The 22,511-nt window shown below is 54.7% G+C and overlaps 1 protein-coding gene across 5 annotated transcripts in view; it reads left to right on the top strand.

Annotated features, from left to right (window-relative positions):
- The first annotated feature begins 849 nt into the window (after positions 1 to 849).
- The window catches only part of CTBP2 (C-terminal binding protein 2), a 165,151-nt gene continuing 143,489 nt past the window's right edge, over positions 850 to 22,511 (top strand). Inside the window, exons 1-2 of one of the 5 annotated variants that reach the window (XM_032607315.1) lie at positions 850 to 1,100; positions 2,082 to 2,292. The gene's annotated coding sequence lies outside the window, so the exon portion shown is untranslated. Of the gene's footprint in view, positions 1,101 to 2,036; positions 2,293 to 2,663; positions 2,745 to 22,511 lie in introns of those variants that run through there. The other 4 variants (XM_032607322.1, XM_032607316.1, XM_032607318.1 and 1 more) reach the window with 4 other exon arrangements.

Here is a 22,511-nt window from a genome sequence, read left to right as displayed (position 1 = left end):
GTGCGCAAGTCCAGGTCCCCGACTCTGGGGGTCCCCGACTCTGGGGGCCCCCCGGCCGCAGATCGCCTCCGTCCCGCGAGGCCCGGAGCTCCCACCCAAGGCAAGGCTTTAAAAATAGCCCCGACGAGATTCAGGCAAGAGGAGGGAACATTTTTTTTTTTTAATGTGTAAAAAATGTTTTGCTTCTGGTAGGGAACACTACCGCTGCAAGTTCCAGCACATAGGGCTCCCTCCGCGCGCACCCACGGCCATCTCCGCCCCTCGGGCCAGGCGCGGGCACTGTCTCCCGGATCCGGATTTGGGGAGCGCAAGTGCCCCCTGTGGTCGGCCCGCGCCTGACCCCACGGGCCTGAGAAGACAGAAGCGGCCGGCGTAGGGGCCCGGGAGGAAGTTGGAGCCGCGGGGCCAGGAAGGGGGCAGGTCGGCGCCGCGGGCCTGGCGGGGGCCCCACTGAGCCAGGGCCACCCCGGGGCGCCGTGCCGAGGCCCGCGCGGACTCGCGTCCCCCCACGTGGCCGGCCGCCCAGGGCCCCACGTGGAAGGGGCGGAGGAGGAAGGAGGGCGAAGGGAGGGCCGGATTCGCAGCCGCTGCAGCTGGACCCCCAGCCCTGCCCGCGAGGCCCCAGCGCTTCGCTAGGGCCTCCCAGGCGGGGCCAGGCCGGGGAGTGCCCGCCGCGCCCGGCCCACTCGCCCGCCCGCCGCGCCTGTGTGCACTTTCGCGGAGCCACTAATCCCCCGAGAGAGGCGATTTGTAGTGAAGAGTATCTGTAGGGGGCGAGGCCGGCCCATGTGGGGTTGTGTCATTGGTTTGTAAAGAGAGACCCCGCCTTTGCCCAAAAAAAAAAAAAAAAAAAAAAAAAAAAAAAAGGAGCGAGGAGTGAGCGAGCGGCGACCCTCACCTCGCCTCCCGCCTCGCTCCTGCGCAGCCGGCGGCCACCGGGAGACGCGGCCGCGCCGCTTCTTTCCCTTTCCTTTTCTCTCCGTTTTCCTCCTCCTTCCCCGGAGGAGAAAACAAATAAAGAAGAGCAAATAGCCGGGAGGCGCTCGGCTTCCAGGACGCTCCCTCCCCCGATCCAAGTTGGAATTAGCATCCTCTTGGGGGTGAGCGCGGCGCGGGGCGTGTGCGGGCCGGGTACCCCCAGCGCAGCCCCCTCCCTGCGGCCGGGCGCGGGGCCGGGACCGGGCTGGAGACGGTCGGGAGCCGGGTGGGCGGAGGAAGGGGGTGGGGTGGGTGGGGAAGTAGGAAGAGGCTCGGCGGCAGGGGGAGGAGGAGGAAGGGAAGGGGAGGTAGGGTGGGGAGCGGAGATAAGGGGAGGGGACGGGACGGGAGGGGAGGAGGGGAAGGAAAGGAGAGAGGGGAGGGAGGGGAGGAGAGGGGAGGGGAGGGAGGAGAGGGGAGGGGAGGGGAGGGAGAGGGGAGGGAGGAGAGGGGAGGGGAGGGGAGGGGAGGAGAGGGAAAGGGGAGGGAGAGGGGAGGGAGGGTAGGGGAGGGGAGAGGGGAGGGGAGGGAGGGGAGAGGGGAGGGGAGGGAGGGGAGAGGGGAGGGGAGGGAGGGGAGAGGGGAGGGAGGGAGGGTAGTGGTGAGGGGAGGAGGGTAGTGGGGAGGGAGGAAGGGCAGAGGGGAGGGAGGGGAGGAGGGAGGGAGAGGGGAGGGGGGAGGAGGGAGGGGTGAGGAGGGAGGGAGGAGGGGAGGGAGGAGGGAGGGAGGAGGGGAGGGAGGAGGGAGGGAGGGGGGAGGAGGGAGGGAGGGGGAGGAGGGAGGGAGGGAGGAGAGGGGGAGGGGAGGGAGAGGGCGAGGGAGGGAGGGGAGAGGAGGGAGGGGAGGGAGGGGAGGGGAGGGAGAGGAGGGAGAGGAGGGAGGGGAGGAGGGGAGGGGAGGGGAGGGAGGGAGGGGAGGGAGAGGAGGGAGGGGAGGGGAGGGGAGGGAGAGGAGGGAGGGGAGGGGAGGGAGAGGAGGGAGGGGAGGGAGGGGAGGGGAGGGAGAGGAGGGAGGGGAGGGAGGGGAGGGGAGGGGAGGGGAGGCGAGGGGGAGAGATTAAGTTTTTGTGTGTGTGTGTCCTTGTGTGCGTGTGTCATTTTAAGGTGGCCCGGGAGCGGCCCAGAGGAACTGGCAGCGGCCGGAGGAGCGAGGGACGGAGCCGGGAGCCATGCCGCGCTGAGGGGGGGCCGCACAGCCGCCGCCACCGCCGCCACCGCCGCCGGGTGGGGTGGGAGGGGCGGGAGCCGCCGCCGCTGCTGCCGCCGCCTCCCGGGTGGGCGCCCTTCGCCGTGGACGCCGGCGGCCCGGGACGAGGTAAGGGGGGCCCCGGGGGAGGGCTGGGACCGCCGCCGCCCCCGCCTCACCTGCGGCCGCGGGCCGGGGGCGCCGCGCCCGCGCCTCACTGCGCCACTGGGGGGGAGGAGAAGGAGGGCGAAGGACACCAAGCCGGCATCCGAGGACATCTTTGGTCTGCGTCCCCGGCCCGGTGTCCCCGCTCGGCGCTCGGGAGTGGGCGCCGGCCTGGGGTCCCTGCCTGCCGCCCCCCGCCGCCGATCGTGCCCGCTGGCCGCCGTTAGCGCCAGGATTTTTGTTGTTGTGATGAGAGTTGATGAATGCGAAGTAGGCGGTCACCTTCCTTCCCATCAGGATTGGCAAAAAAAAAGAAACCCCGAGCACGGCGGCGTCCGGAGGGCAGCGGCTGCGGCGGCGGCGTCTCGGCGACGGTTTCCTAGGCGCCCCCGGCTCCTGTTCCCGGAGGCCGGTGGGTGCGCGCGCGGGGGCCGCCCGCGACCCAGGCCGAGCGCGCGGCGTGCCGCGGGGACAATACGGCCGGATCCCCCGGAACCGGGAGTCCGAGCGCGCGGGGCCTTGCGCCTGCGGGGCGGGGGAGGGGAGCGGGGGGTCCGCTGGGAAACCGGGGCGCGCGCGGCTCCGGGTCCCCAGGGGAGCGGCCCCTGCTGGCAGGGGATCCCGCGCGGCGCCCTGGGAGCGCAAGTGAAAGACGGGAAAGGAGGCGAAGTGGAACCCTTTTGTTTTCCCGGCCCCGCATTGTTGGCTCCTCCGGGCAGCCGGGCCACATCTGCCGCCGCCGCCACCACTGCCGCGGCGGGCTCGGCCCGCCAAAGTCGCAGCGGGGCGGGGGCCTGGGGCGAGCCGGGCGGCGGGCGCGGGCGGGGGCCGAGCTGGCTGGGCATTTCCTCTGCCCGGCCGCGCTCCCGCCGGCACCACTTCCTCCTCACGCGCCGCCGCCGCGAACCCGGCCCGCCCGCCTCCCCAGCCCTGGCCGCACTTTTCGGGTGGGGCGAACCAAAAAGAAAAAGTTTCGCAGGAGGGTCTGGCGAGGGCGCGACCCGGGCGGCGGGGACTCGGCGCGGCGCAGAGGCAGCCGGGCGGCCGCGATCGCCTCTTCCTCCTTGTCCTCCGCGGCGCCGGACGGACCCGCGCGGCCGAGGGGAAGCGCCTTTCTTTCTCTACCTCGCGCTCTTCCCAACGACCCGGGGCAAGTTGGGCAGAGGCGCGCGGGCGCCGGGGCGCGCAGGGTCTTTCACCAGCCGGAGGTCCGCGGCGTGGCCGGTCGTCCGCAGCCCACGCAGCGCCCCGGTGCCGGGAGGCCGCGGGCCGGGGAGCTCTGCGCGGTCACCGCCGGCCACGGCGAGACACACACGCGCACATACTCCCTTCGGTGGCTCGCTTTCCGCCGCCGCGGATGGTCACGGACACTGAGTCTGCGTGTGCGCGCGAGTGTGTGTGGTGCGCCCAGCCCTCAAATACTTTTTCCGGAGGCGGCCCAAGCGGCAGTTGGCTCCAAGGGCACCCGGGTTTAGTATTTTACAAGGGAAAGGAGAAATTTTTCGTAGAAATTCCCGCTTGGTCTGCGTCCTTGCGGTGGAGTCTGCTGGCAGTGGCCTGCGTCGTCATGCCGGGCTCACTTGCCCTATCCGGGGTAAACAGATCTTTCTGGATTTTTCCCCCTTTTTTCTTTTTTAAAGACTGGAGATCGGGTTAAGTTCTTAGAGAGTCAGACGTGAGTGGCTTGAAGGGTAGACAAGAGAATTCTATTCTATAAATATGCATTGGGAATTTAAAATGCTAAGTGCCTTATTTGCAATTCTGTTGGATATTGTAGAGACTGGTATATTTTTATCTGACATGGATAATTTGGAGGGGACGTTTATTTTGGTTAGTTTACTAAGTGATTCTGCCTCCCGACTTTGGCGAAATATATCAAACTCTGGTACTACTCTTTCAGAGAAGACACTCTTCTCTGCTAGCTAGGTGCTTGGGCTCAAAGGCAGTTTAAAATTTACCCCGTGTGCAGTACCTGAGACTGCTGTTCTGCCTCTGGGGTTCTCAAAGTAGAACTTTAGTTTTCATGTGCTTAGGAGAATTCCACTGTTTTGATTTTTTAAAATAAATTTTCTACATTTTGAAGTAATGGGGCTTTAAAGCGTCTTGTCTTCATAATCATTTGATTTCAAAGCATACTTCTTAGGGCAATTATAAGTCAGTAGTCAAAATGCTAATTAAAGACTTTCAGAGCAGCTTTAATATAATATTGAAACAGGATTTCTTTTCTCTTTTTTGAGTAAGAGGGACTGTATCCCAGAGTTGAAACACTAAATATCCTTTTGTCTAGCATCAGATCTCTGGGCTGCTCTGACACTCTCTGGTAAAAACCCCTAGTGCCCTTTCTACTGCCCCCCCCAAAGAAAAGTTAATGAGATGGTAGATTTCAAGCAAAAAAGCAGGCCCTCCTCCTTGCAAAATATGCTTCCAGTTGCCATTGAAGTTGGATGCTAGCTGTGAATGCACTTGCCTTTAATGAAACCAGTTTAATCGTTCACACTTGATCAAGTATAACAGGACCAAATAAAGGAAAGAAGCCAGCATATTTCTGTAGAGCACTGAGGGATTTAGTGTTAAGTGTTGATGTTGGGTCGCCCCCTCCCCCCACTCTGTCCCCTGTTCAAGGGAGTGAGGGTTGAAGGCAAAGGGAATTTATGACACTGATTGGTTTTCTGTGCCTGAGGAGTAGGGGACCCCAGTTTGTCCCTGTAGAAAGCAGTTATTAGAGGGAATTTACAAATCTTGGGCTTGGAGCTTGTTTTGGACCTGACATGGTGCCTTTTGGTTTAATTCTTTTTCCTGTTTGGGAAGATAAAGCGAAGGGGTATGTTTTCTCCCTCCTTCCTGACTGTACATTAATAAAGCTATAGGTGGAGGGTGCTCTGCGTAGCTCTGCAGATTGGAGCTCAGAGCCCTGTTATTTAGGATTTCACTTGGGATCTTTGAACATCCTGAACTGGGTGTTCTCCTGGGGGAGGGGCAGGGCAAATTGCGTTTTCTTAACTGTGATTTAAACAATAACAACAGCAGCAAAAAAATCTCTTTGTGCCTAAAATGTATTTGTTTGCCAGGCTTGAATTGCAACTTACGCCTGGCAGTTAGTCATTGACTGGGTGAAGAAATATTTGCAAAGTGTGTCTCTTTAAAGTTAAAAAAGTAAAAAAGTTTGGCTACTTAAAAACAAACACTACTAGCATTGTAAAAATACACCAGTGACATACTTTGTGAGATATTTTGGCCTTTTAAGACTCAGGGCACACCTGTTCCTGTGGAGTCGAGTTTGCTTTCCCTGGCATTGTTAATCTGGTCGTGTACACAAGACGAAACAGGAAAACTTGCTATTCGTATAATTATTAACTAGCCATCAGTTACCCTTTCAGGGAATAATCAATAACTTTACTCTTGACTTGTAAAACTCAAGAAATCCTATTCATAAGCCCTGAAAGTGTTTTAATGAGAGACGAAGTGAAACAAACAGCCACAACAACAACAAACAAAGCTGCAAAATCAACCTGCAACTTTTTCAGTGTTCTGAGTAGCTAGCGACAAGGTAAATGAAGGATGAGTATGTAACATAGGTACCGAGCAAGCACATCGCTGGATTGGGAAAGGATATTATTGCTGGCAACTGTTAAAATGCCAAAGCAAAGAGAGTTCAGGATAACTCGCACCGTTTGAAATCCTTGAGACTCAAAACCAAAAGGGCGGCCCCGCTGAGGTCTAGCACCAGAACGCCATTTGCCAACAATTCTCTTCCATCATGAATCATTTTTGAAGGCAAAGTTATCCCCTTTGCACTTAACACTTTCCCTAAATGGAAAAAATTTAAAGAGTTTACAGCAACAGCAGAATGGCCACCCCAGTTGTCATTTTTTACCACTGTCATTTTAATATAGAAGGGCTGTCATCATAACATATGTGAGTACAAGCCTGGGTCCCTCTGTTACTGATCTTTCTATCAGTGAAAAGCAGCAGCCCAAGTGTCTCATGTCCCTGATACAGGCCACAAATATATATTCATATAGTACGTGATTGGGAAAGGAAATTGATCTTTTCAGCAGGGCACAGCTCCTGTAATATTTCCACCACCTGGCTGATAGTTCAGTTACAGAGGGTGGAACACATTTCTGTAGTAATTTAAAAATGGGAGTGCAGTTTGCTTGACCCTTCAAATAGAAGTTCTTGTACTTAACACCATGTATTGAAATATCGGGGTGTCTTATTCCCCAAGAATGTTCCTGCGTTTCACTACCTAAGGAATGCTTGTGTGGACTTCCACTACTGCAGGCTTTTAGTAGGCACATGAAAATGCTGGAATGGATCTGCTCTCAGAGGCTATACTGCCTGGGCAGTATCAGTTTTCTCCCTTACAGCTGGTAAGCATGTCCTAATTTACACTCCTGCGGTTAAAGTTACAGCATCCTGGGAAAGAAGGAAAAATGCAAATCTTCCCCCCCAATCAATCTTTTGAAGTTAATTTTTATTCAAGTCTGTGTTTGATGGAATATGTATCAAAGACTTATGAAAGGGTATTTTTTTCTTTTTTTTTTTTTAAACACACCTATCTCTGGGTTTGGAAAATTACATTTAATAATTGCTAAAAACTTCAGAACCGTTTTTAAGGTGTTCAGTGTTTCTTGTGATCATGATTTAATGGATAGTATCCAAAAGCCGTCAGTGTGACTCTGATGATCTTCACAAATTAACGTTTGGGCTTCATCTGTCGTTTGCTTTTAGCCATCATCATTATTAGTATTTCAAGCCTAAATTATGGCTGCACTTGGACCTTCAGGACCGCACCAGTGAAAAGAAGGGCTTTGCACATTGTGCAAAAAAAAAAAAAAATGGGATTCACAAATGAATACAGAATGTACAATAGGGAGCAAGCCTGGCCATTGTTTGTGTGGAATGTTGACTATGGGAGCCAAGGGGCAGTTTCGCCTTCATTCTTCTAACTGCTGGAGAACACAGAAACTTCAGGAGCTGCAGACAGGATGGGAACCAGAGTCACAATCATCTGTCTTTGCCTGGCATGGAAATTGGGGCCACCGGCCTGCTCCCTTTCCAGACTTTTTCTTAGAAGGTGGTCTTTTCTGGACTGCTGGGGAACTCTGTGTTCTTCTTCTTCTCAGTGATCTGCTTTTTGGAGGAAAGATTCTAAAAGCAGATAGTAGGGTTCTTCTAAGAAAGTGTAAACGAAGCAGACTTTTCCCCCCACCCCTGAAATGCAATTTTCAGAAATCACATTCAACACTTACCAGGAACTGAGGCATCTGGAGTCATAGGAAGCAGTTGCGTTTATTTTTATTATTCCCCTCACATTAAAGTCGTTTTCAGTCTGTTTGTGGTGTGAGGGAAAGTGCGGCTAAAATGAGTGTTGGATTGTCGTATTTGGTTGCACAGGTGCTGCCATTTCTGAAAACTCCTCTGTATTGCATCTCCCTCCTCCATTCACAAAGCTTCCTGCTTCCACAGGGGAGCTGAGGTTCCAAAGTGGAGCCAAAACTCTATTGCTAAAGTGCCAGGCGCTCGTGTTAACTTTCTGTTTTGCCTCTCCAGGAGGTGGGATCAGTGTAGCCCTGGCCCATTGTTGGGGGCTGATGCCCCTTCTGCCTGGAACTTTGGGGGCCAGTTGATGTTTCCATCTGTATCTAGCCTAGTTCCTCCTTGAGTGAATGTTTTAGAAATGATCTGCTTTAACTGTTTCTGTAACGAAATTTAACAGATGGTTGCCTAGGGGTGGCTTAATATTCACAAAAATTGTGATAAAATGGTTGGGTTCTTTCTTATTCCTGGAGCAAATGATGCTTTTGCTTTTATGGAGAATTGTGACTTCTATCCTGGGTAATAACAGAGCCTGCATTCTCCCCAAGGTCGGGTGGTGTTTAGGGGATGTTAATCCCGAATAGCTGTTGTTTCCTGAACTTGGTGGGCAGCCTCACCTTTGGTTGGTGTTCACTGAGAGTCCAGAAATGTCCCGGGGTAGGCGGGAAGGCAGTGCTTTTCAACAAAACGGCGTGGTTCTTAAAATTCATCCCGCTTGTGAGATGAAAACACAAAGAAAACCTTCCTTTACATTGTTGATTTTCTCCCTCTCAAAAGTGCTCAGAAACCTGCTTTTTACATTAAAATAAATATTTAATTATGACTTGAAAGACACTATTAACTGGCTTGAAGCTTGGTTGGAAGTAGTGGCAACGTTTCTGTGTCTCATCCCAGCCCAGGTTGTGGCAGAAACTTGGAAGGGCCTTTTTAAGGAATTCGTCACATGGATGATGTGTGGGTCTTTTTCTGCAGCGCTGGGGCTGGCCAAGAGGTTGTAAACTCACTGCTGCGCTCCAGCCATGCCTGAAATCTGGCTTCCAGCACAGGACAAACAAAAACTTCATTATGGAGTCATGGAATCCCAGGAAGTTTCTTTGGAAGGAACTGTAGACCGAGATCGTAGAGGTCAGCTCCTCTGGCCTGATGGGATTGTTCCCCCCGCCCCTGCCCCAGGTATATGGCAATTTAAAAAGCCTAAAGCCTAGCTGTTGAGGCTAGCAAAGAATCACTTGTTAGGTGAAAATGACCTGAATCCAACCTGGAAGTGATAGTATTGTAGCTGACCAGGTGTGTGTGTATGTGTGGGGTTGGAGGAGCAGCAGGTGAAGTTCCTTTGCTGTACGGGGTGGAGGCCGGGAAACGGTTTGTGCACCCTTCCTGCTGAATGAACTCTGGCTGGGACTTTATTCTTTTGCTGATGGATGTCTTTAGTGGGGTGGGTCTAGAAGTGCAAGTAAAGTTTCTGCTTGAGGGCTTCCCTGGTGGCGCAGTGGTTGAGAGTCCGCTTGCCGATGCAGGGGACACGGGTTCACGCCCCGGTCCGGGAAGATCCCACATGCCACGGAGCGGCTGGGCCCGTGAGCCATGGCCGCTGAGCCTGTGCTCCGCAACGGGAGAGGCCACAACAGTGAGAGGCCTGCGTACCGCAAAAAAAAAAAAAAAAAAAAAAAGTTTCTGCTTGATCAGGCCCAGGTGGGTCTGGGGAATGGGTAGGGGTCATGCCTGCACATCCTTTTGGATGGTGGGGAGCCCATAGGGTGTTGCAGCTTCCGGGCCTGCCCACCTGGACTGCAGCCGCAGCGAGCTGGGAGGGCTCTCAGGGGCTCTGAAAACCCTGTCCAAGAATGGTTGCGGGGACTGGAGTGGAGCAGCCTTGCCCGGTCATGTGGGCTTGCTTTGCTGGGAGGGACAGGGTGCTGGTGACACCACGGAGGCCTTGCTGTTGGAGCTGCCAGGCCAGATGGGCTGCCTGGGCTCCTAGCACTGGCTGAGTTTGACTGACCACTGGGCAGAGCTTTCCGAACAGCAGAGACCCGATGGTGGCCCACACGTGGGGGCACCTGCCCGCTGAGCTGAGGGGTGGGAACACTGCGTTTTCTTCCCGGGGGCTGTGACAAATATTTTAAATTTCTTTCCGGCTCTTCTTCAGACGTTCAACTGTGGACTGCATTGCTGGCTGATTCCTCCAGCTGCCACTGCAGGCCTGGATGGAGCGGGAGGTCCAGCGTGGCTGCCACGGTTTCTACCCATATTCCTTAGTATCTCAGGAGGACACAGAGATGTACCTGAATCTTTTTTCTCAGTGCTTTCTGCTTATGGGCTAGAAGTCGCTCCAGGAGGGCAATCAATAAAGAGTATATTTTGCTGTACGGTTATCAGTATGCACATGTAAGTGCCTATAAGTAAAGTCTCAATGTTTTTGATCTTAAAAACATTTCACAGTCGTTAATCTTCACGGTGCTCCTGCTGGCTAGGTAAATAGAGCAATTCCTATTTTATGCGAGGATGAAATATTGAATTGCCTCCCCCGAGTCATAAAGAGGCTGGTCTCCGCCCCGCCTCCTGTTTCTGTAGCTCGAGTTTGGGGGCCTCGGGCGCCGGGAACCCCAACGTTCCGCCCAGACTGACTGCAGGGCGACTTCCGGGCTCCTGCACGACCTTCTGCTGCGGGGAGGGCAAAGTTGGGCCTGGGTGAAGGCCAACCGCCCTACCTGGCTGCCCTCTACCTGAGGGGGCGTGGTCTGTGGCTGCACTACCCCGAACGCGCCCCGTCAGCCGGGGTGCTGGGCCTTGCTATAAGGACGGGTCTCCTGGCGTCTGGGGTTCCGGGATTCTAGGACCCCAGGCCCGAAGGTGAGGTCCCCCTGACCTCTGGGCCCCGCGAACCTGGCGGCTCCGCTCCTCCCCTCCAGGCTGGCTCACCTGGAGGCTCCGCCCCCGAAGGCCGCCTACGTGGCGGCCCCGCCCGCCTTTTCCTTCCCCTGCCCCCCGGCTGGACCCCGCAGGCTCGCGTACTTATCCCCCCCCACCCCATCCCCCGCGCTGTACCGGACTCCGCCGGAAGCGCCCCTCCCCTCGCGCTTTGCCCTTTCACTTGTAAATAGGGAGCTGCTTCCCGCCGCTGGGAGTTTGTCGAGAGGTGATAGAAATGGCCTTTACCCCCACCAGTGCCCACTTCCTCCTTCCTCCCGCAGCCCATTGTGCGGGGTCCCGCCCCTCGCCGCCGCCCACCCGCGGGCTCGCCCGCGCCACTCCCAGTCCCCCCGGCCGGGACGTGGAAGGAGCCCCGAGAGGACGCAGGACACCGAGGTGGGTCCCGAACCCGCGGCGAGGCTCGGAGCAGAACCAGGTACCTGGCTGGACCGTGCCCGAGCCACCCCAGCGATTGCGGACTCCGGGGATCTTAAACCTGAGTCGTGTTGTCCCTGTCTCTACAACCCACTCCCCAGTGGACAGGGAGGTTCGATGGTGGCAGAGGTTCGACAAGCGGTAAACGGCCCCATCGCTGTGACTTGGTCGGCTTGGCATCCCGTCCCAGGGGCGGCGTTGAGGCCGCGGTTTCTGCCGCAGTCTTCCAATCTGGCTCTTTTACTCGTAGTACCAATAGCGCGGTGGTGGTTCCGAGGGCTACCCCGTCCTCCCTCAGAATCTGCGTCCTTCTTGCATTGCAGCACTTCTTCGGGCGTGGGGCTTGATGAGCCATGTGACTAGAGGTTGCAGGGGCAGTAAGTGCAGAGCCAGGATGAAACGGGCTTTTCCACCCTGCACCCCTCTTATCCTTGGTGGAGGAATTTCTGTGTGTTGCGCTCTTTCTGTCCTTGCAAACTTAAATTTGATTCTCAAGAAGTCCACGCAGACCACTTAAGTAGTTCTTTTATTTTTGTGAAAGTAACACTGTAACTACCCTTGACTGATCCTTTACTTAGAGTCGTTGTCACTCTCACTGGACGCTTGGCCTGTGTTGCATTTGACCTTTACAACAAGGTGGGTGGGGTGTCAGGCACAGGGGACACTTGGCTGACTTGTTCATCGCCCTCCCTGCCCTCCAAGTGGTAGAGCTGGGATTTGAACAAGCTCTTGGAAGTGAGGACCGGGCAGGATTCCCTGGTGAAGGAGCCGCTCTCCCTGCCGCCCTGAGAGCAGAGGGGAGGTGAGGGTTCAGGCTTGCCCTGAATCTGGCATGTTCTCCCCAGGATTCAGATGGCTTCTCAGAAACAAGTATCTTTCTCAGGCCCAGAGTTGCTTCTGGATCACATGGGACTGTGAGAAGTCAGGCTTGTTTTAATTTCCTTCTTTGATTAGTGGTCTTTTGTTGGGATCTCACAATCTAATGCTAAGGAAGGATTTCTAGATAGTTTCCTGGACCAGGCCTGTTTTAAATTCACTACACTTTCTGAGTTAATGAACAGCATGGCTCCTGATCTGAAGCCTGAGGCAGGCTCAGGAGATGGGGGGCCCCATTGGGTGCACAGGGAGAATTCTGCCTCTGGACCACAGACTCGCTGTCCCGGCAAAGACCAGACACCGGAAGGACCTCAAGGGCTAGGCACAGTGCTATCGATCGGGCTCTTTGAGGTAGAAGTGATAGTCACTGTTTCACCAATCAAGAAACAGCGTCGGGGGAGGGGGGAGGCAGTGGGAGGGGGTGGAGTTCAGCAACTAAGGGAGCCAGCAGTCAATTCCACCTGGCTCTGGTTTCTCTGTAATTGATTGAGGCTTTTGGCTTTTGATTGGGACTTGAGTACATTTGGGGATGGCTTTGCTATGCTCGCCAAATGAGACCCCTCTGTCCTCCTGATCTCATTTCCTCCCTTGCCTCTATCTGGGTGTCTCTGATGTGCACCTCCCCCCCCACCCCACCCAGCAAACACACGTGTGTGTATGAGCACGCACATACACACACATGCCCTGAGATCGTGTGGCTAGCTTTCACAGTGTTCAGGTTTTTTTGTTTTGTTTTTGTTTTTTTTCTGGTAAAATTGGGTTTAGTAGCCAGGTACTCGACAAGTCTGTGGTCTGGATGAGTGATCTCAGTGGGAGTCTTCTCAAGTGAGCCCCCTCCGTCCTAGCATGTGCCCCTCACTGGGGGGAGGGGCTGGAGGTGGGTGGGGCGCTCCCCTCCCTCACTCAGGCTGCTTCTCACTTTCCAGCTGGATCCATTATGCACATCTTACAGTGGGAGTTGGTTCCTGTGTTCAACATGGGGGAATTTGGGAAAAGAGACAGGGAAGATGGTGAGGATTTCACCTAATTGGAATAGTCTGTTTGCACCACTCCTGTAAAAACTGGCGAGAAACTTGATTCTGCTGGGTAAACCTCCTTTGGGTTGCGGCCCTGCATTTGTGTTGGCCTTGGAAAGGAATTTGAATTAATACTCCCTAACAAAAGGAACAGCTTTCTTTTCAAAGAGGCTATCAGAGAATTGAAAGGGAATGGCACAAAGTTGGGTGTGTCCTGAAATCTGGAGACCAGCCCTGCCTGGGTGATTAACTCACCTGAAAGGCACCCGGAGCAGGCGATGTGGGAGCTCTCCGACTGACCTTGGCTTCCTTTAGGGTAAGGTCCCCGCAAGGTGGAGATTTTCCTGAAAAACAGGCTTTCCTTTAATGACAAGATTATCCTTCTGCCTTACCATGCTTCTCTTCCTTTCGTGAACACGTGTGTGCTTGCAGACACGTGTGTGCTTGGGAAATAAATCCCTGAAGTTCTAGCTGGTGCTCCAAGGCTCCAGTGGGCCTGGGTGGTGGTGGGGACACTGCAGACTCCCTGTCTCAGGCTTCGGGTTCTGCCCTGTTTCCTGGAGGTTGAGGGCAGCGCGGGGTGCGGGGTGCGGCGTCGGGGGCTTTTGACCAATTAGTCCGGTCCAGCTTAGGTCATGAATATATTCTGCCTATTTGAAGTCCCCCCTGCAGTTTTCAAACAGGGTCTCCATTCTGCTTCACTTCCCATGGGAAAGGGTGGTGCATGGTAGGTGAAGGCACGCCAGGATTAGCCAGCTCGTGCCTCTCAGGCCTCAGCGGTGCTCGGTGGGACCCGAGAAGGAGAAGCAGCTGCTTCCATGGGGGCCCTTCTGCCTGGAGGGTGGATGTGGCCGGGTCTGAAGGCATTTAAGCACAGGAATGTTCTCATGGCCCTTATAGTTTTGTTAGCCTTGGCCAGCCGAGAGCCAGGATTTGTGGGTGGTCCCAGAACCTTTTTTGGGTCTGCAGGTGTGTATCTCTGGCCTCTTCCGCGTTTAGGGATCCCTGGCTCTGCAGAAACGCCCCTGGGCTTGGCATCCCGAGTTCCTCCGGAAGGACACGAGGGAAATCTGATAGGTTTCCCCCACATGCCCTGTTGGTGCCACGGTGAGTACACCAGGTTTCCTGAGACCCTAGTTTTCTCGGCCTTGGCCTTGTGCAGAGTTCTGTTTATTCTCCCTGTTCCTCCAAGGTGTTTGCTGCTTTTCGCTCAGGGCTGAGGATTTTTTTTTTCCCCCACACGCAAACATCCTTTCTTCTCATTTCTCAGCTAAGCCTGGGATTAAGAATGTGTCTTCATCTGACAAAAGCCAGGAGATTTCAGAATTAACGTTGGAATTCTATCTGTAGTGATGTCTTCCTGAGTATTTAAGGAGGGCTTTGAACAGCGCGTAATTTTCTCCTTCCCTAAACTGGCCAGATGCGCTCCAAGTAGTGGGCAGAGAAAAGCAGCTCAGAGTGGTTTGAGTTTTCTTTGCGGTAACTGTGAGCTTGCCTTACTCGAGTCTCCTGTGTCCCAGGGGCAGGAAGGGCGAGGGGCTGTGACTAACAGTTGTTTGGGTTGTGCTCTTGATGTGTGTCTCAGACGACCCAAGAGCTTAGACGCCCCTCAGAGCTCAGCAGAACCGCTGGAAATGCACATTGCAAGTATAACTCTGGTTCTCAAAAAGGTTTCTCTGCAAGGGAGATTAACGGGTTTTTTCCTAATTTATTTCATCTTCTGTAGCTGCAGTGGGCAAGCTGGGGTCTTGGAGGGGGAGCGACTGGTGGGAGCTGGGTCTGGGTGCCTTGTCGTTAGCGGGGAGGAGGGCAGGGTCAGCGCAGGGACCACTTTTTGGCCGTGCTTGTATCTGGGAGTTTTGCAACTTGGTGATTACTTGGCATGTCAGGCTCCTGCTTAGATCCAAAAGCTTTTCTCTGGGCCACCCTGGAGCACTGGGCTGACCTCAGTGTTACCTGGGGACTCACTCTGACGGTGAGGGAGAGGTCCCACCAAGGCAGTGAATGTCTGCCTCCTTTGCCAGGGCTGAGCCTGGGCCCGAGGAGGGACGGCCCTGCCCCCAAGATAACACACGTCCCCACCAGCAGAGGAAGAGGCATCAGATGTGACAGACTGTTCTAGAAAGTGTGGGAAAAAGGAAGGATGGAATGAGACACACGATTGCATTCGGGATTTCACGAGCCCTCGCAAAGGGCTTCCGTTTCTGAATCGGAAGCAAGGGTAAGTATGGGGTGGGCTACAAGGATTCGACGACGTAATATTTATAAAGAGTTTAGAGCAGGCCTGACACATTGTACGTGTTTGTTAACTTTATAAAAATACAAAATAAATAAGTAAATCAGTTGCTCCTGCCGGGAGATGCCGTGTGCCAGCTGGAGCAGATTTCCTTGTGCTCCCTGGGCCTTGACTGCCTTGGTTGTGCAGGGTGGGAAATGGGACTTGCTGGTCACAGAGATGGTGAGTGGGCCCTGTCCTAGGCGAATGCGTCCACCAGGGAAGGGGGGTTTTATCCTTTGCACTTAAACAATGGATGAGTCTTACGGAGTCAGGGGAAGTGCCAGGTGAAGAGGGTGGGGCCCAGGGAGAAGTGTTTGTGGTGGGAGATCCAGATCCTGGTGCTCTTAAAAACGACCTGAGTCTGCCTCACACAGGACCGGGAAGGCACCGAGAAGGGACTGGGAAGGGCGGGTGGAGGCTGGCTCCGTTAGGGAGCATCCCATCCCGTCTTCTCCTCCATTCCTGGGGCCAAAGTGATGAACTGAAAACCGTTCAGGAGGTTGTTTTTAGACTGTGGAATGTGACTCGGTATTAGGTCACTCTGAGAAATGCCCAGTAAAATATTTACTTTCTATTTAAGACCTACTTTCCCTTCCCAGAGAAGGAAGAAAAAGCGAGGGGTTGGGTGCTGCCCTCCTTTGCCTGAGGACAGCCAGCACCCTTAACCCGTGGAGGCCTCTGGAGTGCTGTGGCAGTGAACTTGCTTCCCAGAGAACAGTGTGTTGGGTTTGTCTTCCTGGCACGTGGTGGGCACTTAGCAGCAGCTTTGGTGACTGGCCCGGGTCCAGCTGGGTGGCCGATGTGCTATGGGTGTTTGTATGTCCCGATCTGGGCCTGGGAAATCTTCCCCTCCCGGGGCATTCACTCACTTCCAGGGACGGCCTGGGCAACCACATAGGTGTGGACGTGACACCGCAACCCACCCCCACCCCCGCGCCCCAGCAATGTCACGGCTCCCTGCTGCCTGTGGGCTCCAGATGCGAGTCGTGGGGTCAGGTGAGCATGAAATGGTGAGGTGGGGCTGGGGGCCGTGTTGGGGAAGGTGTCCTTCCGAAGTCTGTGGAAGGGACCCGATTGTCACCTTCCGGGCGGCTGGTCATTTCATGGACCAGCAGTTTCTTTGGGTTTAATTCATACCATTAAAAAATCTCACTTGGAAAGCGAGATGATTCTTGAAAATGCCCTTGGGAGGCAGCTAGTGGTGGAATGCAAGGGCATTTCCGAGGTCAAGGGCCAGAACGTCCTATTTGCACATTTGCAAATGCGCACGGTAAAGAAGAGCTGATGCAGGCGGGAAGTGTTCAAATGTCAGCTGGTGGTTACTGTCATTGGCAGCATCAGGAGCTACGGTGGTGCTGTTGTACCAGAATAAGTGCCCTCTGCCCCTGCCCTGCTCGAGCTGTGCACGCTGTGTCTTGCGACTTCCCTCGAGAACAGACAGTTGGAATTAGGGTCTTCCCAGGAGCAGGGAGAGAGGTCCTTAGTGCCCTGTTGTATCAGAAGGGAGCAGGTGAGTGCTAGCACCCTTCAGCTCACCCCTGAGTTGGGCACACATACTTAGTGCATTTAGTGGCAAGAAGCTGGCTGTGGGCTTGGTGGTTTTCACATGAGTGACTCACACAGTTCCCAGGGAGGGCCGGCTGGCTGCCCAGGTGCTTTGACAGGGTGGCCTGTGGAGCAGGTGGAGCCCCAGGGCACCCCTGGCCAGGAGTCAGTCTCCTGGGCTCCACCCAAAGTTCCATTGCAGAAGCTCCAGGTGGGGCCAGAACACCTGTATTTTTTGCAAGCTCCTCCGGGTGGTTCTCAGCGCAGCCAGCCCAGAGCCTGCCAACAGCACGCAGACTGTCTTTCTCTAAAAACAAACCACTCCCCGCCACACACCCACACACTTGAGTCTCGTTATCGAGCGTTTGGCACGATCAGTGATTGCAAGATTTTTTTTTTTTTTTTTTTTTTTTTTTTTTTTTTTGCGTTACGCGGGCCTCTCAATGCCGCGGCCTCTCCCGCCGCGGAGCACAGGCTCCGGACGCGCAGGCCCAGCGGCCACGGCTCACGGGCCCAGCCGCTCCGCGGCCTGTGGGATCCTCCCGGACCGGGGCACGAACCCGCGTCCCCTGCAGCGGCAGGCGGACCCTCAACCACTGCGCCACCAGGGAAGTCCCTGATTGCAAGATTTTATACTTGAATCCTCTTCCCCCATGTGAATGAGTAGATTTGAAAGTGGAAATCTGGATTTCTGCCTGACCTGGTCTCATTATTTGGTTTAAGGCGGGGGTTCTGTCCCCTCAACCAGCACCCGACATTCCTAGGGACTTGAGGGAAATTTCGTGTGTGCCAGTTAAAACTGGAGCTGATTCTGTATTCGGATGCACTTGACATTTAGCTTTTTCTCTTGACCCCAGTCAGCAGTGCTCATTGAGAGGAGGCTGGGCTGTGTCACAGCGTAGTGGCAAAGAGAGAGATTGTTTTTACAGATCATACTTTAGTACACTGTGAGCCGCACGCAGTGAAGCACACTTGGAAGGTTTGTGTATCAAAGTCGAAGATGGGTGCAGTGGAGTTGATGACTTTCTCCTTGAGCGCAGAGACCGGCGCAAGGCACATCCACCTCTCTGTGTAGGTGGATGGAATCTACGCCCGGGAGCTCACTTGTGCATTATTTCATCCGTGTTGCCAAACAGATTTGGGGACGACACCTTCTGTTTTAGAAACGCAAGTGAACACGTCTGGTGGCAAATCCTTTTTATCTTGATTGGTGAATTTATTAACTAGTAGGCTTCAGTGAGGCTGGTAGCTTATGTTGCCATTTAGAGGACAGCTTACCTTTATTCTGTTTGTAGAAACACCTTGTCATACACGTGCTTATTTTTTTAGTGACAACCTCTACGGGAGAGAGTGAGGCAGTGTGGATACTTCCCAGTGGTTGGAATCGGCAGTCGGGTCTCAAGCCACATGGATGGGCTGACAGTTAATAAATGATGGCACAGGATCTGAACAGGTTCTTTTTCACCGACACCAAGCTGCTTAAAGAAAGGCTGTGTTATTCAGTAACCCAATTCTAGGGATGGGGGTGTGTGTACACATTTAAAAGCGGGGAGGCGTGCAGGGTGATGCATCTTTTTTTTTTTTTAATTTTTGGCTGCATTGGGTCTTCGTTCCTGTGCGCGGCCTTTCTCTAGATGTGGCGAACGGGGGCTACTCGTCATTGCAGTGTGTGGGCTTCTCGTTGTGGTGGCTCCTCTTGTTGCAGAGCACGGGCTCTAGGCACGCGGGCTTCTGAGTTGTGGCTCTTGGGCTCTAGAGCGCAGGCCTAGTAGCTGTGGCGCATGGGCTTAGCTGCTCCGCGGCATGTGGGATCTTCCCGGACCAGGGCTCAAACCCGTGTCCCCTGCGTTGGCAGGCGGATTCCCAACCATGGAGCCACCAGGGAAGCCCTAGTACATCCATTTTAGAGTTGGGAGCCTTTGGCACATTTCCTGTGCTGGTTGAAGGGTGAACTTGAAAGGCCACGCGCGGTGTCCTCAGATGAGGATTTAAGGGGTCTCCATCTGCCCCTTGATGTGAGGTTGGCAATTGTGGTCTTGGGCAGAAAGGATTTGCCCTTTCTGGTTTGGGTAACTGCTTTCTGGGGGCAGTTTGGAGGTGCTTTTTGAGTTGCGTGCCAAGCCATTTATTGTGAGAGAAATAGCCATTACTTAACCTTTACCTGGCAGAGTGGCACAGAGCTAAGTGTTTGGGGCCACATGTTAAAAGGTTTCCAACTGTGCTTGAATATGAGAAGTGGGAACCTTTGGGGCCCTAGCGGTTTCTTTTGGGGCTGCTTTTGGACTTGGGTTAGCAAAGAAATGACTTTATGATTTATGGTGTTTATGAAGACTAGCATACCTATCTATTTTCATATAGACATCTTAGTAGAGATTAAATACAAAATAAAGCAGAATGCATGAACAGAGATATTCCCAAAAGCAATGTTGTAGTGTTAGGCAGTGTAATTAAGCAGTTATGCACTACTGGAAAAACCACCTTTAAGAGATTGAGGAAAGCTTTATAACTTAGTAGATCAAATAAAAATAGATATATAATATTTTATGCATAGGGTTTTAAATTTTTACAGTATATGCTAAGGTAGCTCAGTTGGGATTGATTTGTGGAAATGTATGCAGTGACATTGAGATGCATTTGCTTCTTCTGAAAATTGTCTGTTGAACAAAGATCTGCTTCTTCAGCAGATAGAGCTCCTACTGTGTGCCCGATGCCAGGACTGCAAGCCAGAGCAAAGGAGGATTATCCTGAAATACGGAGAGCTGGGATGGGGGTAGGGTGCTTCCCAAGTGCCGGGGTGGAGGGTGGGTTGTCTCCAGGCTGAGGGGTCAGGGAAGGACTGACGGGTGTTCTTGGTGCTCTCCCTGGCCTGAAGAAGTACCGCGTAGCACCTAAGAACAGAACCCTAGAAGTCCACTTCTGGTCCCAGAGCTAATCAGGGGATTGGCTGAAGGCCTGGGGAAGGTCCCCACCTCCTTGTGTCCTGGGTCCTCACAGCAGCGTGGTGGGCATTCTTTTTTTTTTTTTTTTATAATGAGAAGCTTGTTGTGTTTTTTATTATTATTATTTTTTTAGATGTTTGGGGTAGGAGTTTATTAATTAATTTATTTTTGCTGTGTTGGGTCTTCGTTTCTGTGCGAGGGCTTTCTCTAGTTGCCGGCAAGCGGGGGCCACTCTTCATCGCGGTGCGCGGGCCTCTCGCTATCGCAGCCTCTCTTGTTGCGGAGCACAGGCTCCAGACGCGCAGGCTCAGTAGTTGTGGCTCACGGGCCTAGTTGCTCCGCGGCATGTGGGATCCTCCCAGACTAGGGCTCAAACCCGTGTCCCCTGCATCGGCAGGCAGATTCTCAACCACTGCGCCACCAGGGAAGCCCGGTGGGCATTCTTTGTATCCACCTCTGGTGTGTGTGAGGGGCCAGTGTGTTAATTCATGACACACCCTCAACACGCACTGCTAGTGAGTTCTTTCCTGTGTGGGCACTATCGTTATTCTTTCTTTGTAGGAGTAAAGAGTGGGAGGGGCTGGGACCAGAGAGGCTGAGAGAGGGCCAGAGGGTCACAGGGCATCCTTAGTTGAGATCTACTGCCGCCAGACGTGGCATTTTAGAGCAGTGGTCGTGGTGCCTCGGAGACCCAACCAGCGGTGGACTCACCGGGTAGGTGACGGAGACAGTGAGGGTGCCGGCTGTCGGAGGAGTGGCTGGGACTCTGACAGGGCCGGGTGCCCGACGGGCTGTGGGGCAGAGAGGAGGCCGGGGCCTGCTCTCGTACTTGGGGGTACATGGCTGGGTTAGTCAGTTTCAACCCAGCCTGTCTTACTCCAGAGTATGAGTTTCCATCTCACTGTGGAGCCCCTGGGCGTGATCCCTCCGTGTCCCTCCACGGAGAAGGGCAGGCGCAAGGTAGGGCCGAAGGCTGTTTTGTCGCCTTACCCTCTGGCCTCACATAGGTCATCTGCAGGGGCGTGCGTGGTGGCAGTCTCACTGATAGAAGGGACCAGCGGGGGAGAGCTCATCCCAGCTCTGCCCTTAGCTTGCCTCGTGACCTTGGGTGAACTCCAGTGTTGCCTCTGTTTCCCCTTCAGCGTCGGTCCCTGGATTTTCTGGATCGAGACACACACCCCTGGGGTCTCAGCACCACCACATGAGGACAAGGATGTGTGTGGCCCCTGGGGGGGGCTCAGGGACTCGCCCCTTGCATGCTGCAGGCCGCGGGATGCCCATGGCAGCGAGGGCAGACGCAACGCCACCGGCTGGTGGGAGCCTGTCCACTCCCCGCTTGCTGACCAGGAGGTTGGAGTGTGATGATGCTAACATGATAGGTGGAACAGTTAAGAGCAGTTATGGCATAGTAATGAGCAGAATCTCATTTCTCATTTCCTGGCCGCTAAACTGCTAGAGGTCCCGAAATGACCTTCCTGACAAAACTGAAGTGCCGCTCAATTTCAGGGCGTCTGCGCCAGCGTGTGTTTAACAGGATCCTTCCTGTCGATGTGCAGACCCTTCCAGGTGGCTTCCTGGGGAAAGCTGGAGAGGTGGGGCAGGTGGCGGCAGGTGACAGCCGCCCTGTTTTTGGAAAGACTGCTCTGGCTGCAGTGGGATTGCAGTTTACTGCACAGGGCCTGTCATTTGTTTTTATTATTTGTTTTGGGCTTTTGAGGGGATCAACTTTTTAAGAATGTTGTATAGATATAATTTATGTACAGTAAAATTCACCCTTTCAGCATGCAATTCTGCACGTTTTGACCAACGCTGTGTAAAAACCACGTGGTTGCAGAACAACTCCGTCACCAAGGAAGGTTCCCGGAGCCCTTTGTGATTATGCCTCCATCCTGCCCACCACTGATGCAGTTTGCCCCCTTTTGATAAGTAGAAAGGCCAGCCCGGGAAGTATGGAGAAAAAGGTACGTAGATGTTCGTGTGAGGTGCCAGGATTTTCTAGGACGTCTATCACATGCAAGGGTTTCGCCTGGCCCGGGAGGACACTCCAGGCCACAGCAGACAGACTTGCCCGAGTGGCACCACCCATGTCATCCCAGGGATGCCCGAGACTTAAGGACGTTGGCCCAGGCTGGGCAGGTTGGCTCAAAGGCCAGTCACTGTGGCTGGAATCTTACCTGCCCCGTGAATCCACGGGCCCCCAAAGGGGCCCCCCTCCCCCCAGGAGTGCGCAGTTCCACGTCCACACCTTGGGCCTTGGTGCATCTCGGGCCGTTGTCCCTGGGCTTTCTGGGGACACACACACTGTAGCTGCTCGCCCTCCTCCACCGTGTTCCTGCAGCCCCTCGTGGTAGGTGCCCGCCCGGGAGTGGGTACCTCCTCTGTCACCACGGCCACTGGCTCCAGGTCCAGGGGGACTGGAAGTGACCGCCGGGCCGCTGGCTACTCCCTCTTTCCTCCGTGGGGAAGTGGCTTAGGAGAGGGCCAGGCAGTGTGTTTGCTCGCAGCAATCCTGCGCCCCACGCTGATCCGGGTCCCTGTGCCTCCTGGGGCGCAGGGCAGCCCGCAGGTCCCCGCTGGGCTTCCTGCAGGTAGAGGGCAGCCACCGTTCTGTGGTCAAGAGGGGTGGTTTGCCAAAAGCCAGAGGGACCCGTGTGCTTTCCTGTGGGAAGGTCAGTGACTGCCAAGGCCAGCAGTGGGTCACCTGGGTCAGCGTCCCACCCTAGAGCCAGAGTCCTGGCCTCCACTCCTACGCTTGCCAGCTCCTGCGTGTCGCAGAGGATCCTGGTTTCTCTCGGAGCAGGGGCTGCGTGATGAGGCTGCTGCTGCTCTCCGCCCAGAGCACGTGCTTGTGAGTGGTCC

The sequence above is a fragment of the Phocoena sinus genome, chromosome 16, assembly GCF_008692025.1.
Source record: "Phocoena sinus isolate mPhoSin1 chromosome 16, mPhoSin1.pri, whole genome shotgun sequence".
NCBI lineage: Eukaryota > Metazoa > Chordata > Mammalia > Artiodactyla > Phocoenidae > Phocoena > Phocoena sinus.
The sequence above is the reverse complement of the archived record's forward strand: the minus strand, read 5'-3'. Positions and strand labels throughout refer to the sequence as shown.